The following is a 16577-nucleotide window of genomic DNA, read 5'->3' on the forward strand; positions in this document are numbered from 1 at the left end:
GGACGTATTTTTTAATTGTTTTTTTTGAAATTCTATTAGAGCAAGTTGAAATGTAATTAGTGTTCCAGCCTACCAAATTTATGCGTCTGAGTCAAACATATTTAAGTGTTACTGTAGCTTCAGAAAAAAGCTATTGATTCTGAAGTGGTGTGTTTTGATTGCTTTTTTTTTTTTTTTTTTTTTTTTTGGTAAAATTGGATTTAAGTTATTGCTACAGAAGTCTTAGTAAGAAGGGTTTGGTTTTGTAGACTGTCTCCATACCAGTGGAGAATCAGTGACTGACTTGTGAGCAAAACAATTGTGTTTTGGACTTGTCTTCAGCTCTTGGAATAACTTGGAGTATGGGTCTGACTGGCATTCCCTGTATTAATATCAAGAACTGAGCTGCATGAAAGTCAAGGCCTGCTCTCAAGACCCTCAGCTGAGCACTCACTTCCCCTGATTGGTTGGCAAGGTGGCTCATGTTCTGCTCCTGGTACAGTCTCCAGAAAAGAGCAAATGTTGAGGAAACTAAATTGGCAATACTATACGGACTATGCAGAGATAACTGGCAGATGTGTCCTTGGGAGAAAGCCAAGAGAGCCAGGATCAATTCCTTAAGAAGAAATTTTCATTTTTCTCTTCCAAATGCAGAAGAAATGTATCCAGCAAGTAGGAATCCCTGATTTTTTTTTTCCTTCTTAAGGTAAGAGTTGTGTAAATATAAATAATCCAAAAGTAATTGAATAGTAAAGACTAGTGGGGGTAAAAAGCCGCAGCAGTCTTAAATCAGCTGGTCAGGCCTGTGCTGTTTTATGAGTATCTAGGCTGTTCTTTTTGGTGTTTTTAGTGGTCCATGCTTTTATAGGAAATAGATACCAAAAAATACAGTAAACATCTATTGCACATATTTGCTCTAGATATGCCGTGAATATTTAAACAAACTCAAATTTTAATTGGAGCAACAAGACAAATCTAACGCAGTTTTGCATTGAGAATGGTGTGTGTGCTTCGTTTGATTTTCTATTCAGAATGGGTACAGACTCCTTTCATCTTGTATTCCACCCATTAGTAATAATAGTAGCAATAAAAGGTTAATCAATTCCTACTGAGAATGGAAATTATATGTGAGAAAAAAGCTGTGTAAGTTAATAGGAATCCTTTAAAGAACAAAGACGAAGATTGCTTCTTTAATTTACTAATTCTTTCCTCCATATCTATCGCATTCTTCATATTCTTTGACTTGAGCATGCTGGGGTATTTTTTTTAAGATACAGTTTTTGAAATATTGGTGTAATGTCCACTCTTTTACGCTGTACCTGGTGTCTGCACACATCATATAGTTTTAGTAAATGATAAATATATAAGAGAATGTTTAGCTATGCCATGTTCTATAATACTTAGACTTTAGTTGGAAGAGAAAAATCCTTATATAGGCTTAATATTACACTTTGCCAAATAATAATAAGAAACAAAAGAAGAAGCAGAAGAATGAAACTTGCACTTGAATTATTGTAAATATCACAGAATGGTAGTAAGTGAATGCATAGTCTTGATTGAATCTTATTTTGAACAACACAGCTGTAAAAGGTATTCTTATAATAATTGGATAATTTGAGGACTAGTTGTTAGATAATATTAGGGGCTTCTTTTTAATTGTTTGAGTTGAGCTAAAACTTTCATTTTATGTAAGAAAAATATCCTTATATTTTAGAAACATATAATGAAATATTTAGGGATAAAATGTCATGATATATGCAATTTATTTTAAGTTTTTAGCAAAAAATACATGAATATAACAAAGTGTAAACAATTGTTAAATCTAGGTTACATACACTCTACTCTACTTTTCTCTATGTTTGAAATTTTTCGTAACAAAAACCACAAAGACAAGACCAAAGAAAAAGGGGAAAGGAAGGAAGAACACTAGCACTGTGTAATAGAAGAAGCAAAACAATGAATATAGAATCTGGAAACCAAGCTTGGGGGTCATAGCTTATACTATATATGTAATTAGGTAAGCCATGTAATTGCTCTGAATTTAATTTTTTTTTTTAAATGAAAATAATCCACAATGAAATACTACTACATACCCACCTGATGGTTAAAATTAAAAAGACTGACAATATGAAGTGTTGGCAAGCATATGGAGCAAATGGAACATATGTTGCTGATAGCAGCATAAAATTATATAACCACTTTGGAAAATTTTATGGCCAAATAATTCCACTCCCAGTTACATATAAAAGACAAATGAGTACATATAAAAGTAGTACTCAAAATGTTCACAGTTTTATTACTACTAGCAAAAATATTAACAGGAGAATGGATAAATAAATATAGGTATATTTGTATAATGAAATGCTCTGCAGCAATAAAAAATAACCAACTCTGATATATGCTATAATATGGGTGAAATTTATAGGTACTCTACTGACAGAAAGTAGTCAGGCACAAAGATACATTTATTCTCTGGTTCTATCTGTATGAAGTATGAGAACAGGCAAAACTAATCAGTGATAATAAATAAAGAATAGTGGAAAGCTTATGGGATCTGGAAATATTTTATATTTTGAGTTTGGTGTGATAACTCAGGGCCATATAGATGTAAAAAACCCTCATACTGTACACTAGAGTGGGAGGTCTAATTTATGCACTTTCATGTATCTCCGCTATCCTTCAAATAAAGAGAATAAATAAAATACAGTATTAATATCCAAATGCCAGGAAAAGAGGAGCAAATAAGATAATATATACTTGTTTACTAAATTATGAAATGCTATGCAAATGTTATGTATTTTTTATTTTCTAAGCTAAATTCTAAAATTTTTGCTAAGAGTTTAATTTTAAATTGAGGTCATTATTATTTGTATTAAGTTTGACCCACATTTTTTTGAAATCCAATCCATTTTGCACTAAGCCTTGTCACAACCGTATTCTTTTTTTCTCTTTAAATTTATCTATTTTTTAAAATTTAAATCCAAGTTAGTTAACATATAGTGTAGTAATGATTCAGGAATAGAATTTAATGATTCTTCACTTACATATAACACCCAGTGCTCATCCCAACAAGTGCTCTCCTTAATTTCCATCACCCATTTAGCCCACTCAACACCCTGCCAGCAATTCTCAGTTTGTTCTCTGTATTTAATAGTCTCTTATGGTTTGTCTCCCTCTCTGTTTTTATCTTACTTTTCCTTCCCTTTCCTTATGTTCATCTGTTTTGTTTCTGAAATTCCACATATGAGTGAAAGCATGATATTTATCTTTCTCTGACTGAATTATTTTACTTAGCATAATACACTCTAGTTCCATCTATGTTGCTGAAAATGGCAAGATTTCATTCTTTCTGATTGCTGAGTAATATTCCATTGTATACATATACTGCATCTTCTTTATCCATTATCAGTCAATGGACATTTGGGCTCTTTCCATAATTTGGCTATTGTCAATATTGTTGCCATAAACATTGGGGTGCATGTGCCCCTTTGAACCAGTACTCCTGTATCCTTTGGATAAATACCTAGAAGTGCAATTGCTGGGTTACAGGATAGTTCTATTTTTAATTTTTTGAGGGACCTCCATACTGTTTTCCAGAGTGGTTGCACCAGTTTGCATTTCCACCAGCAGTGCAAAAGTGTTCCTCTTTTTCCACATCCTCACCAACATCTGTTGTTTCCTGATTTGTTAATTTTAGCCATTCTGACAGGTTTGAGTTGGTATCTCACTGTGGTTTTGATTTGTATTTCCCTGATGATGAGTGATGTTGAGCATCTTTTCATATATGTGTTAGCCATCTGGATGTCTTTGGAAAAGTGTCTATTCAGCCACAACTTTATTCTTAAATTATCATTTTGCTATTCCATTTGTATTGGAAAGATTGTATATTTCTATCTATTTGCCATTGTCAGATATTCATGCCACAGTTAATTATGTGCCTGATATATGCCAAACACTTTGCTAGTCATTGGTAATACAAATTTAAATGAGGGATTTCTCTTCTCTTTATGTGTTCACATTTTAGTCAATAACTCAATAGCAATAGAATTACTTGAGTGCCACTAGATCCTCTATTTTTTTTTGATGAAAAAAGCCAAAAGATTATCATACATCAAAAACAAAATAAATTTACCAAATATAACTCTCATTTACATGTGAACTAAAGAACTAAATGCATTTACCTTCATTGTTTCTGCTGAGCTTCTAAAAGTTAAAGGTATTTTAGCTTGAATATATTTTTTAAATAAGTTAAACATTTGGTTTTCTAATTATTTATAAATACATTAAACATGATAATCATTTAAAAACATTTGAAACTGCAAATTACTATGCAGATAATTTTTTTTCAAGCTTAAAACTTCCTTGGAAATGCATAAATTGAAAGCCAATTATTTTATAAGTTAATTATTTAAAATTCCCTGCTCTATACAGTGTATTCTCCTCCTTAATCTCCCATTTCCTCAGTAGTTACCACTCAGTGAATAAAATACTCTTTTATGCCTCTAATATTCTCAAACAGACATATGAACTTCTTTGGTAAGGTTTAAGGTTAGTTTTTAAATAGGAGCTTTTAGTGTTCAGACCTTTAGATATTACTCATCAAGAATACTTGGATATAAGTACTCAGCTCCTATGATTCCTGTCTTTCAAAATATTAAGTACAAATTGGTCTTTAAGCAGTGTGCAGATGACACAATATGCTGTGTAACATGTAATCATTTGAATGCAAGATTTGAAAATCATGAAATCACTCTGAAACCTTTGGAGACCTTGTAACTCAAGCACAGAGAGCCCCCATTGTGAAAGGTAATATATCTTTTTAAACATGCAGTTTTTCTGTTCTCCTCTTCCAAGGTTTCATTTCATACCAAAAAATGTTAGTCGACATTATAAACAGATGCTGGAAAGCACTCATCCAGCTCATGAAAAATTCAGCATAAGGTTTAAACAAAACATAGCAAAATCACTTATTAGGAAAAAATGCATAGTCTGATAGGTGACCATGATTATCAGGTAAATTATTCATTTTTCTTCACAAAGCAATCACCCAGTGAAGACTCACTCATTCTTCACAGGTTGTCAGGGAATATAGAATGCAAAGTGAGGATGTGGCATGAGTTAGCATTGCCATGTAAGTTGCAGAGAAATGCTAGAGTACCCCAACACTAGCAGAGTGCATTAAGAAGTCCAAATGAAGCCAAGGTAAACGTGAAGTCTGGGATAACAAACTGGCGAAGGATCCACTGTCAAATTAGCACATCAGTGCTTGACAGACACAGACTAAACCCATGGAGAGTCATAAGAGCCCCAAAATTTTTTTCTAGTAGCTAAAATCTAGCTGCATTAGGGGTGTAAACAAAAATTCATGACAATTCTATTTTCAAAATTCTCAATAACAAAAATAATTATAAACCTGAAGCAGCACTGAGTGGGTTGCATGTTAAAATATTTATGTTAGGAACTACTTTGAAATAATCATTATTCCAGCTATTAGATAACACTATACATTATTTTATGCTCTGTAAGCCTTAGAAAATTCTAAATGTTACATATGAATTAGATGGTGCAACATTTAACTTGCTAAGTAAAGATATTGATTTCAGTGTGTGCTTTGTGGAAATTTAAAAATTACTTTATAGTTGTATCTAGTACAATTGTTCAAGAGAAATTCTTTTCCTTTTGAGCCAATTGCATGCTTTCTTAATTCAGACCAATCAATCAATATTTATGGCCTCTGTTGTCTAGTTGTATTTGAAGTTCACTTTGAGGATAAGTTTCAGTCAGAATGCTTCTGCTCTCCCATGTCTTCACATAGTCATGGAAGATATAATAAGACAGATGTCACCTATTTTAACCCAAAACTCAGGGCCTTGCCTTCTGGCTAGGAAGTAATGATTTCACAGCTCATCATCCATGATTCAATCCTATTTTCTTTCAGGGTTTACCTGTACCGCAAGTTGTTATATGGTTTATAGTTAGGACACTGAAAAATACTAGCTTATTCTTCAACATAGGGCTCAACTCTTATGACATGTTTGGAATTGGGTCATATTCAGAAATAAATATATATCCCTCGTACATACTCCACTTTCCAATAGGTTTTACTACTTCAGAGATCTAAGAAGAGATCCAGTAGGAAATATGTGTCTGTATTAAAAGCATATTTGGAAATCTAGTCCTATCTCAGTAAAAAGTAACTCCTTTGGGGGAAACTGTAGAGTAATGACAGCTCAAGTTTTATCGAAGATTAAATAGGAAGCCACTACAAAGTAATATTCAGTGTCAAGGAAGCTGAACTCCTAGTTCAGTTTGTTTCCCCCATTGAAATCTGAGAGGCAGTCAAACTGGCAAGCCCAAATCTGGCCCAGAGTTATGGAGTCAAAGGAGCATGAACCAGGGGCATTAGGAGAGAGCCTAGTCTGTCTTCCCACCTTGATACTTGATTACAGTAAAAAGGCCAGGTGAAAATTTGGTCTAGAGTAAGTTTACTTTAAAGAATCCACTTATAAATGAGTGCTTACAATCACAAAGACAAAGAAAAATGTTATACTGAGAGATCTGGGACTGAAATTTCTCTTTCTGCTTATCTTTCACTTCCTGCTCTGCACTCCTTAAGTACACAGTAAATGGCCTTTTCTTCTCAATGATTATTTTGCATGTAGTTGGCCTTTTAAAAGTTTTAGACTTTTTAAAAATGATGCATGTGAGGTGCACATTTATTTACACTCTTTTCATTTAAAAGTGTCCAAAACTAGATGTGGATTAACATTTAAGAATTGAACAGTGAGTTCAGGAGAGTCTGAAATCAGCAGAGAAAGAGCTTTTGGAGGTTGCAAAACAAGGTGGGGATTAGCCAGAGGTGATGCACCCCAGACTGGTCACAATAGACAGTTATACCAGCACTGAAAAATTATTGGGGCATAATGAGTAGGAAGAAAGTTTTGAGAATGAGTGGGTTAAAGCGCAGGCAAAAAACCAAACCAGCCTTTTGTAGACTGAATACTGCTGACACTGGTTAACCCAGAGCTTCATAGATGTTTTCTCCATTTTTGGCAAGTTCCATTCCATTAATTGGTATGTTCCACTTATTCTCTCAGGAAGGTTTCTTTCTCTGGGTTATTTTAGATATTCTACTGGATGGTATTAGGTTCTATATCACTGAAAGATTTTAGTTTTATAACTCCTCTTCTCTCCCTTTCTCCATTCTTTCAGCAATTACTATGACTCAGATACAGGTCATGATCTAGGTGCTGGGATGTACCTCAGTGAATGTAACTCCTGTCTTAAAGTTGCTCATAGACTAATATGTGGATCAGACAAATGACAAACATATTTTTATTTTTCTCCATATTTACTAAGGGTTTGATACTCAAGCTAATTAAGTTCTGAAAAAAAGTGTGAAGTCACCTGTAATAGTAAGCTCAGCCTGCCATAACAAAATGCCATAGACTGGGAGGCTTAAATGAAAGAAGTTTATTTTCTCACAGTTCTGGAAGCTGGAAGTGCTATATCAGGGTTCCAGGATGGTCAAGCTCCAATGAGGGCCCTTTTTCTGAGAACTATGTTGTTTCTTCCTCTTGTTATAAGGGCACCAGTTTTACTGCATCAGGGACCTCATTTAACCTTAGTCACTTCCTTAATGGCCCTGTCTCAGATATAGTTACATGGGGGTGGTTAGGGCTTCAACATATGAAATTTAGGGGATATAGTTCAATTCATAGCATACCTCATTGATAATATCCTTCAGTGATACCTCCTTTCTCCCAGTTTGAACCCATCTAAAAGGTCTTCATCCTAGGTCTACTTCTGGTCAATTATTTAATATTTAAAAATTTTCAGTTCAAAAAACCTTCTGCTCTCTATTTGCTTACTTCCTAGCTCATAGAATTTGATACATAATTAATATAGCATTTTGATATATAATTACTTATTTTATCTTCCCTATGAGTGCCTCAAGGGCAGTGTCTCAAGTATCTGTTTTGTATAACAGAGAACACCAAAATTTAATGACTTAAAATGAGGATCACCATTTTATTACCTTTCATAGTTTTTGTGGGTCAGGAATTTGGAGAGGGCTTGACTGTATGGTTGTGACTCAAAGTCTCTATATTAGTATGCTCAGACCACCATAACCAAGAAGTTCAAGATCAAGGTGCCCACAGAGTTTGTTTCTTGTGAGGTCTCTGTTCCTGGCTTTCAGTCAGCTGACTTCTCACTGTGTTCTCACATGGCCTTTCCTCTGTGCAGAGGTGAAAAGAGAGAGATCTCTGGTATCCCCTCCTTACTTATAAGGGTACTGGTTATTGGCTTAAGCCCCACTTTTATGACCTCATTTAACTTTATTTACCTGCTTAACTGTCCTGTCTCCATATATAGTCACTCTGGGGGTTAAGGCTTCAACATGGGAATTTTGTGTGGGTCATAATTCAGTCCATAACAGTCTCTCACATGGTTTAGTCAATCAGTGGATGGAATTGAAACACAGGGGACTGGAAGATCTGAGTGCTGTTTAGGTCTCTCTCTTTCTTTCTGCATATATTCTTAGGATCTATGTGGTCTGTCCATGTGAATTAGTTTTCTTTTTTTAGTGTTTATTTTAATTCCAGTTAGTTTAACATGCAGTGTTAATGTTAGTTTTAGGTGTACAATATAGTGATTCAATAATTCCATACATCACCTGATGCTTATCATGACAAGTGCACTCTTTAATCTCCAGTACTTTTAATACATCCCCCAAGCCCCGCCTCTGAAAGCTATCACTTTGTTCTCTACAGTTAAGTGTCTATTTCTTGTTTTGGCTCCCTCTCTCTTCCCCCCCCCCCCCCCGTGTTTTGTTTCTTAAATTCCACACATGAGTGAAGTCATAAGGTATTTGTCTTTGTCTGACTAACTTATTTCGCTTAGCATTATACTCTCTAGCTCCATGTCATTGGACGTGGCAAGATTGGCAGTTTTCATGCCAACTCTTCTTTATTCATCAATTGCTGGACACTTGAGATGCTTTTGTATGTTTGTTATTGTAAATAATGCTGCTGTAAACACTGGGTGCATGTATCACTTTGAATTAGTGTTTTTGTATTCTTTGGGTAAATACCCAGGAGTGTGAGTACTGGATCATAGGGTAGTTCTATTTTTAACTTTTTGAGGAACCTCTATAAATTCCTCTATAAGAAACTCTCTATAAGAGAGTTTGATAACTCTCTATACTGTTTTCCAGAGTGGCTGCACCAGTTTGCATTCCCACCAAGAGTATGTTTCCCTTTCTCCACATCCATGCCAATATCTGTTGTTCCTTGTGTTGTTAATTTTAGTCATTCTGACAGGTGTGAGGTGATAGTTTATTGCAGTTTTGATTTGCATTTTCTTGATGAGTGATGTTGAGCAACTTTTCATGTCTATTCATGTCTTCTGCCCATTTTTAATTGGGTTGTTTTTTGGTTGTTAAGTTTTATAAGTTCTTTATATATTTTGGACACTAACCCTTTATCAGATATGTCATTTTCAAATATCGTATCGCATTCTGTAGGGTGCCTTTTAGTTTTGTTGACTATTTCCTTTGCTGTGCAGAAGCTTTTTATTTTGATGTAGCCCAATTGTTTATTTTTGCATTTGTTTCCCTTGCCTGAGAGAACATACCTAGAGAAAAATTTGTTATGGCTGATGTCAGAGAAGTTACTGCTTGTGCTCTCTTCTAGGATTTTTATGGTTCCAAGTCTCATTTAGGTCTTTAATACAATTTGAGTTTATTTTTGTGTATAGTGTAAAAAGTGGACCAGTTTCAATCTTTTGCATGTTGCTCTCCAGTTTTCCCAACACTATGTGTTGAAGAGATGGTCTTTTTCTCATAGATATTCTTTTCTCCTTGTTGAGATTAATTGACAATATAGTTGTGGTTTATTTCTGGATTTTGTATTCTGTTCCATTGATCTATTTTTGTGCCAATGCCATACTCTTTTGATGACTATAGCTTTGTAATATAACTTGAAGTTTTCCTCCAACTTTGCTTTCCTTTTTTAAGATTGCTTAGTTTATTCAAGGTCTTTTGTGGTTACACACAAATTTTAGGATTGTTTGTTTTGTGAAAAATGCCATTGGTATTTTTTAAAAAAGGTTTTTTAATGTTTATTTTTGAGAGAGAGAGAGAGGCAGAGTGTGAGCAGGGAAGAGGCAGAGAGAGAGAGAGAGAGAGAATCTGAAGCATGCTCCAGGCTCTGAGCTGTCAGCACAGAGCCTGACACAGGTTTCTAACGCATCAACTGTGAGATCATGACCTGAGCTGAAGTCGGGTGCTTAACCTACTGAGCCACCCTGGTGCCCCTGCTGTTGGTATTTTGATAGTGATTATATTAAATGTGTAGATTTCTTTGGGCAGTATAGACATTTTAAGGTTTGTTCTTCTAGTCCATGTGCATGGAATGTCTTTCCCTTTCTTTGTGTCACCTTCAATTTTTTTCATCAGTGTTTTACAGTTTTCAGAGTATAAGTCTTTCACCTCTTTGGTTAGGTTTATTCCTAGATGTATTATTACTTTTAGTGTAATTATAAATGGTACTGTTTTCTTAATTTCTCTTTCTGCTGCTTCATTATTAGTGTATAGAAATGCAACACATGTGGTGCCTAGGTAGCACAGTTGGTCAAGTGTCTGACTCTTGATCTCAGCTCAGGTCATGGTCTCATGGTTCACAAATTGAGCCCCACATCAGGCTCTGTGTTGATGGTGCAAAGCCTGCTTGGGATTCTGTCTCTCCTCTCTGCTCTTCCCCTGCTTATGCTCTCTCTTTCTCTCTCTCAAAATAAATAAATAAACTTAAAAAAAAAGAAAATGCAACACATTTCTGCAGATTGATTTTGTATCCTGTGACTTTACTGAATTCATTTATCAGTTCTAACAGTTTTTTGGTGTAGTCTTTCAGGTTTTCTATATACAGCATTATGTCATTTGCAAATAGTGAAATTTTACTTCTTCCTTACTGATTTGGATACCTTTTATTTGTTATTGTTGTCTGATTGCTGTGGCCAGGACTTCCAATACGATTTTGAATAAAACTGGTAAGAATGGACATCATTTTCTTGTTCCTGACTTCAGGAAAAAGCTCTTGGTTTTTCCCCATTGAAGATGGTATTGGCTGGGGTTTTTCATATATATTTATTTGTTGAGGCATGTTCCCACTAAACTTACTTTGTTGAGGGTTTTTTTTGTTGTTGTTGAGAGTCTTTATCATGAATGGATGTTGTACTTTGTCAAATGCTTTTTCTGCATCTATTGAAATGATCATATGATATTCTTACACTTTCTTTTATTGATATGATGTATCATGTTGATTGATTTGTGAATATGTGAATATTGAACCACCTTTACAACACAGAAATATATCCCACTTGATTATAGTGAATTATTTTTTTAATGTATTGTTGGATTTGCTTTGCTAGTATTTTGTTGAAGGTTTTACATCTATGTTCATCAGAGATATTGGCCTGTATTTCTGTTTTTTTTTTTTTTGTGGCATCTTTATCTGGTTTTGGTATCAGGATAATTTGGAATGAATTTGGAAGTTTTCCTTCCTCTTCTGTTTTTTGGAATAGTTTGAACAGAATAGGTATTAATTATTCTTTAAATGTTTGGTAGAATTCACCTGTGCATCTGGGCCTGGACTTCTATTTATTGGGAATTTTTTGATTACCTATTCAATTTTTTTGCTGATAATAATTCTGTTAAAATTTTATATTTCTTCATGTTTCAGTTTTGGTAAGTTACATATTTCTAGAAATTTATCCATTTCTTCTAGGTTTCCAATTTGTTGGCATATAGGTTTCCATAATATTCTCTTATAATTACATTTCTGTGGTGTTTGTTATTATTTGTCCTCTCTTATAAGTGATTTTATTTATTTGGGTTCCTTCTCTTTTTTTTCCCTTGACAAATCTAGCTAGAGGTTTATCAGTTTTATTGACTTTTTTCACAGAACCGCTCCTGGTTTCATTGGTCTGTTCTATTTTTTTTAATTTAATTTAATTTTTTTAGTTTCTATATCATTTACGTATACTCTAATCTTTATTATTTACTTTCTTCTGCTGGTTTTAGATTTTGTTTATTGTTCTTTTTATAGCTCCTTTAGGTTTCAAATTAGGTTGTTTATTTGAGATTTTCTTGCTTCTTGAGGTAGGCCTGTATTACTCTAAATTTCCCTTTTAGAACTGCTTTTGCTGTGTCCCAAAGGGTTTGAACCATTGTCTTTTCATTTTCATCTGTTTACATTTAATTTTTAATTTCTTTTGTGATTCTCTGGTTGACTCATTCTTAGTTTAGTAGTGGGTTATTTAAACCCCTGCCCCATGTGTTTGTGGCATTTCCAGAATTTTTCTTGTGGTTGACTTCTAGTTCCATAGTGTTCTGGTCAGAAAAGATGCATGGTGTGATTTTGATCTTTTTGAATTTGTTGAGGCTTGTTTTGTGGCCTAATATGTGATCTGTTCTGGAAAGTGTTCCATGTGCACTTGAAAAGAATGTGTATTCTGCTGTTTGGTGATGGAATTCTCTGAATATATCTGTTAAGTCCAACTGGTCCAGTGTGTCATTCAAAACCATTGTTATCTTGTTGATTTTCTCTTTAGATGATCTGTCTATTGACATAAGTGGGGTGTTAAAGTCCATTACTATTATTGTATTATTATCAATTAGTTCCTTTATGTTTGTTATTAACTATTTTATGTATTTGTGTGCTCTCATGTTGGGTGCATAAATATTCACAGTTGGTATATCTTTTTGTTGGATTATCTCCTTTATTATCGTATAATGTCTTTCTTTATCTCTTATTACAGTCTTTGTTTTAAAGTTTATTTTGTCCAATATAAGTATTGCTACTTGGACTTTCCTTTGATGTCCATTTTCATGATAAATGTTTCTCTATCCCCTTACTTTCAGTCTGCAGTTGTCTTTAGGTCTAAAATGAGTGTCTTATAAGCAGTATATAAATGAGTCCTATCTTTTTTTCTTTTCCCATTCTTTCACCCTATGTCTTTTAGTAGGATTCTTTAGTTCATTTACTTTCAGATACCAGATATGGTTTTATTGCTATTTTATTACCTGTTTTGTGGTTGTTTCTGAAGATTTTGCTTGATTCTTTCTTGTATTTCACTCTTTCATGGTTTGCTCATTTTCTTCAGTGATATATTTGGATTTGTTTCTCTTTATTCTTTGCAAGTTTATTAAGAGTTTTTGATTTGTGGTTACCTAGGTTGGTGTATAACATCTTCTGCATATAGCAGTCTATATTGATAGGCATTTGATTTTGAACCCATTCTTTACTTGTCTACTTCCCATGTTTTAGGTATATGTTGTCATCTTTTACATCCTTTTATTTTGTGATTTTCTTGACTAATATTTTACAAAAATTTTCATTTTTACTGCTTTTGTGTTTCCTACCTTTATACCTCCCCTTTGTTCTTTCCTTTCCATTCAAAGAGTCTTTAATTTCTTGCAGGGTTGGTTTAGTGGTCATGAACTCCTCTAGTTTTTGTTTGAGAAACCTTTTAACTCTCTTTCTATTCTGAACGATAGCCTTGCTGGCTAGAGTATTCCTGGCTGCAGATTTTTACTATTCAGCACTTCTAATATATCATGCCATTCACTTATGGCTTGGAAAGTTTGCTGAAAAATCTCCTGATAGTCTTATGTGGTTTCCCTCATATGTAACTGTCTTTTTTTGTCTTGTTTTTGTTTTTGTTTTTTTTGGTCTTGCTGCTTTTTTAAAAAAATATTTATTTTTATTTGAGAGAGAGAGAGAGAGAGAGACAGGAAGAGGGGCAGAGGGAGAGAGAGAGAGTCTTAAGCAGGCTTCACACAGCATGGAACCCAACATGGGGCTCCATCCCAAGACCCTGGGATCATGACCTGAGATGAAATCAAGAATTGGCTCAACCGAATGAGCCACCCATGTGCCCCTGTCTTGCTGCTTTTAATATTTTTTCTTTGTCACTACAGCTTGCCATTTTAGTTATAATATGTCTGGGTGTGGATCTGCTTTTGTTGATTTTGTTAGGGGTTCTGTGTTCCTCCTGGATGTGGATATCTGTTCCCTTTATGGACATTTTCAGCTCTTATCTCTTCCAATAAATTTTCTGTCCCCTTTTCACTCACTTCTTCTGGGACTCCTATAATGTGAGTGTTATTATACTGGACAGAGTCACTGAGTTCCTTAAGTCTATTTTATTTTGCATAGCTTAAGTTTTCCCTCTCTTTTGTTCATGTTGATTACTTTCCATTACTCTGTCTTCTAGGTCACCAATTCCTTCCTCTGCTTCTTCTAGCCTGCTGTTTATTCCATCAAATGTATTTCTCATTCCATTTAATTGAGCCCTTTGTCTCTGATATGTTATTCCTTATCTCTATAATAATGGTCTCACTGATGTCTTCCATTCTTTTCTCAAATACAGTGAGTATCTCTATGATTAGTTTAAATTCTCTATCAGGCATGTTACTTATATCTAGTTCACTTAGATCCCTGGCTGTGACCTTGCCCTGTTCTTTCTTTCTTTCTTTTTTTTTTTAATTTTTTTAATGTTTATTTATTTTTTGAGAGAGAGAGACAGAGTGTGAGTAGGGGAGGGGCAGAGAGAGAGAGGGAGACACAGAATCTGAAGCAGGCTCCAGGCTCCGAGCTGTCAGCACAGAGCCCGATATGGGGCTCAAACTCACAAGCTATGAGATCATGACCTGAGCCGAAGTCAGATGCTTAACTGACTGAGCCACCCAGGTGCTCCTTGCTCTGTTCTTTCATTTGGGGCAAATTCTTCTGTCTTCTTTTGTCTAAATATCTGTGCCTGCTTTTGAGTTAGGAAAGTTAGCTACAACTCCTGTTCTTGAGCATACTGTCTTTATGAAGAAGAGGTCCTGTAGTGCCCAGTAGTGTAGTACCCCCTGCTCCCCAGGGCCTGGTGCTTCAGGAGTTATCTCCAGTATGTGCTGCTGTGTGTGTTCTGCTGTTTGTTCTGGCTGCTTTATCCTTCAGGCCAGTTGTCTACAGAGGTTTTCTTTGCGTATTGTGGACTCTGTTTGGTCCCTGTCCTGAATGTGAGTTTTAACTAGGTATGCTTTGGTCTGCTTGTGAATTGAGACCTGTCACCTCTGCTGCTACACCCAAATCCCTGAAAAACTCTTGGGTTGGGAGACATTGTAGACTGAGGTTTGGGCTGGTCTTCTGTGGGAGAGGGCCACTATGCTGGGACTGAGGCAAGCATTGCTGAGAGGAACAGTTCCACTGGAGATCAGTGGGGGCAGGGCTTGGTATAAACAAGTTTTGGTAGCAAGTGAATGGTGCCGCATTGGTTCCTGTAAGTGGCCCTGTGCTTATGCGGAGGGAAGGGGGAAATGAAATGGCACCTGCCGGTTCCTTTGTTTCTGGAGGAGTCTTTGTGCATGCTGCCTTTCTGGGACACACTCTAAGATGAGCAAATAGCCTCTCTGCTGTGTTCCCTGGGTGTTCTTCAGATTGCTGTTTATATAGTGTATGTCTGTGTGCTATTTGCTCTGCCTTCTCTCCAAGAGCAGCCCCAATGCTTTGGGCTCTCCCTGAGCCAAGCCTGCTGACCTTAGAACTCCATGCTTTTAGCCCCACTGGTTGCAAGAACTCATGAAATTTGGCCCCTATCACTTTCCAATTCAATTGCTATGGGGATTCGTTTTCCCTGTGCACTTCCTTGTGACCATGGTCCCTGTCTACTGTGGCAGCCACAATCCATTTCTCTCCCAAACCAGTTATCCACATTTCCTCCCATCTTTGATATGGCCTTTTCTGTACCTTTAGTTGTGGAGTTTGTTCATCCAGCCTTCAGGTCAATTTCTGGGATATTTAGGATGATTTGATAGTTATCTGGTTGTATTTATGTGGAGTCTAGGGTCCCCCTACTCTGCTGCCATCTTCCTTTCCTGTGAATTAGTTTGGGTTAAGTACAGAAATCTTAACAGTTGTTGGACTGCTTGCATGGCATCTGGCTTCCCACAAAGCAAGTGTCCCAAGAGAGCAAGGCAGAAGAACATAGCATTGTTATGCTCTTGTCTTGAAAATCCCATTATATTACTTCTGACCTACTATATTTGTTGAGGCAGAAGGTCATCCAGATTCAAGAGGAGGAGACATAGACTCTGCCTTCCAGTAGGAGGAATATCAGAATTACATAGTAAAAGAGCATGAAGGTTAGGAAGTATTGTTCCTGATATTTTTTGAAAATCTGACTTACCATAGGCAGGAACCATGTTTCTATAAGCTTTATGTTATTCAAGCTTTCCACATTGCTCAATATGAGAAGATGTCCAATAAGTTATTTTTGTGTCATCCTTGCACAGATAACATGCTAATTTTCTCTGTATCATTTCAGTATATGTGCTGCTGAAGCAAGCACCCAGTAAATACTTTTCAAAGAAAAAAAAGGTATATTGCTCTTAATTCATGTACATGTGCTTTTCTGTTTGAACCTTCTGGAGTCAGCCTTTTTCAGTTTTAACTCATTGTTTATAATTGTAATTGAAAAGATGGGATAAACTTAGATACAATAAACAGTAGCAGGACTCATAAAGAACATCTAAACATATTTCTGTGACA

The 16577-nt window shown here is 35.4% G+C and overlaps 1 pseudogene; it reads right to left on the reverse strand.

Annotated features, from left to right (window-relative positions):
* Positions 1-16276: 16276 nt before the first annotated feature.
* Positions 16277-16377, reverse strand: LOC113598966 (uncharacterized; annotated as a pseudogene).
* Between the last annotated feature and the right edge of the window lie 200 nt (positions 16378-16577).

The sequence above is a fragment of the Acinonyx jubatus genome, chromosome B2 (assembly GCF_027475565.1).
Source record: "Acinonyx jubatus isolate Ajub_Pintada_27869175 chromosome B2, VMU_Ajub_asm_v1.0, whole genome shotgun sequence".
Taxonomy (NCBI): Eukaryota; Metazoa; Chordata; class Mammalia; order Carnivora; family Felidae; genus Acinonyx; species Acinonyx jubatus.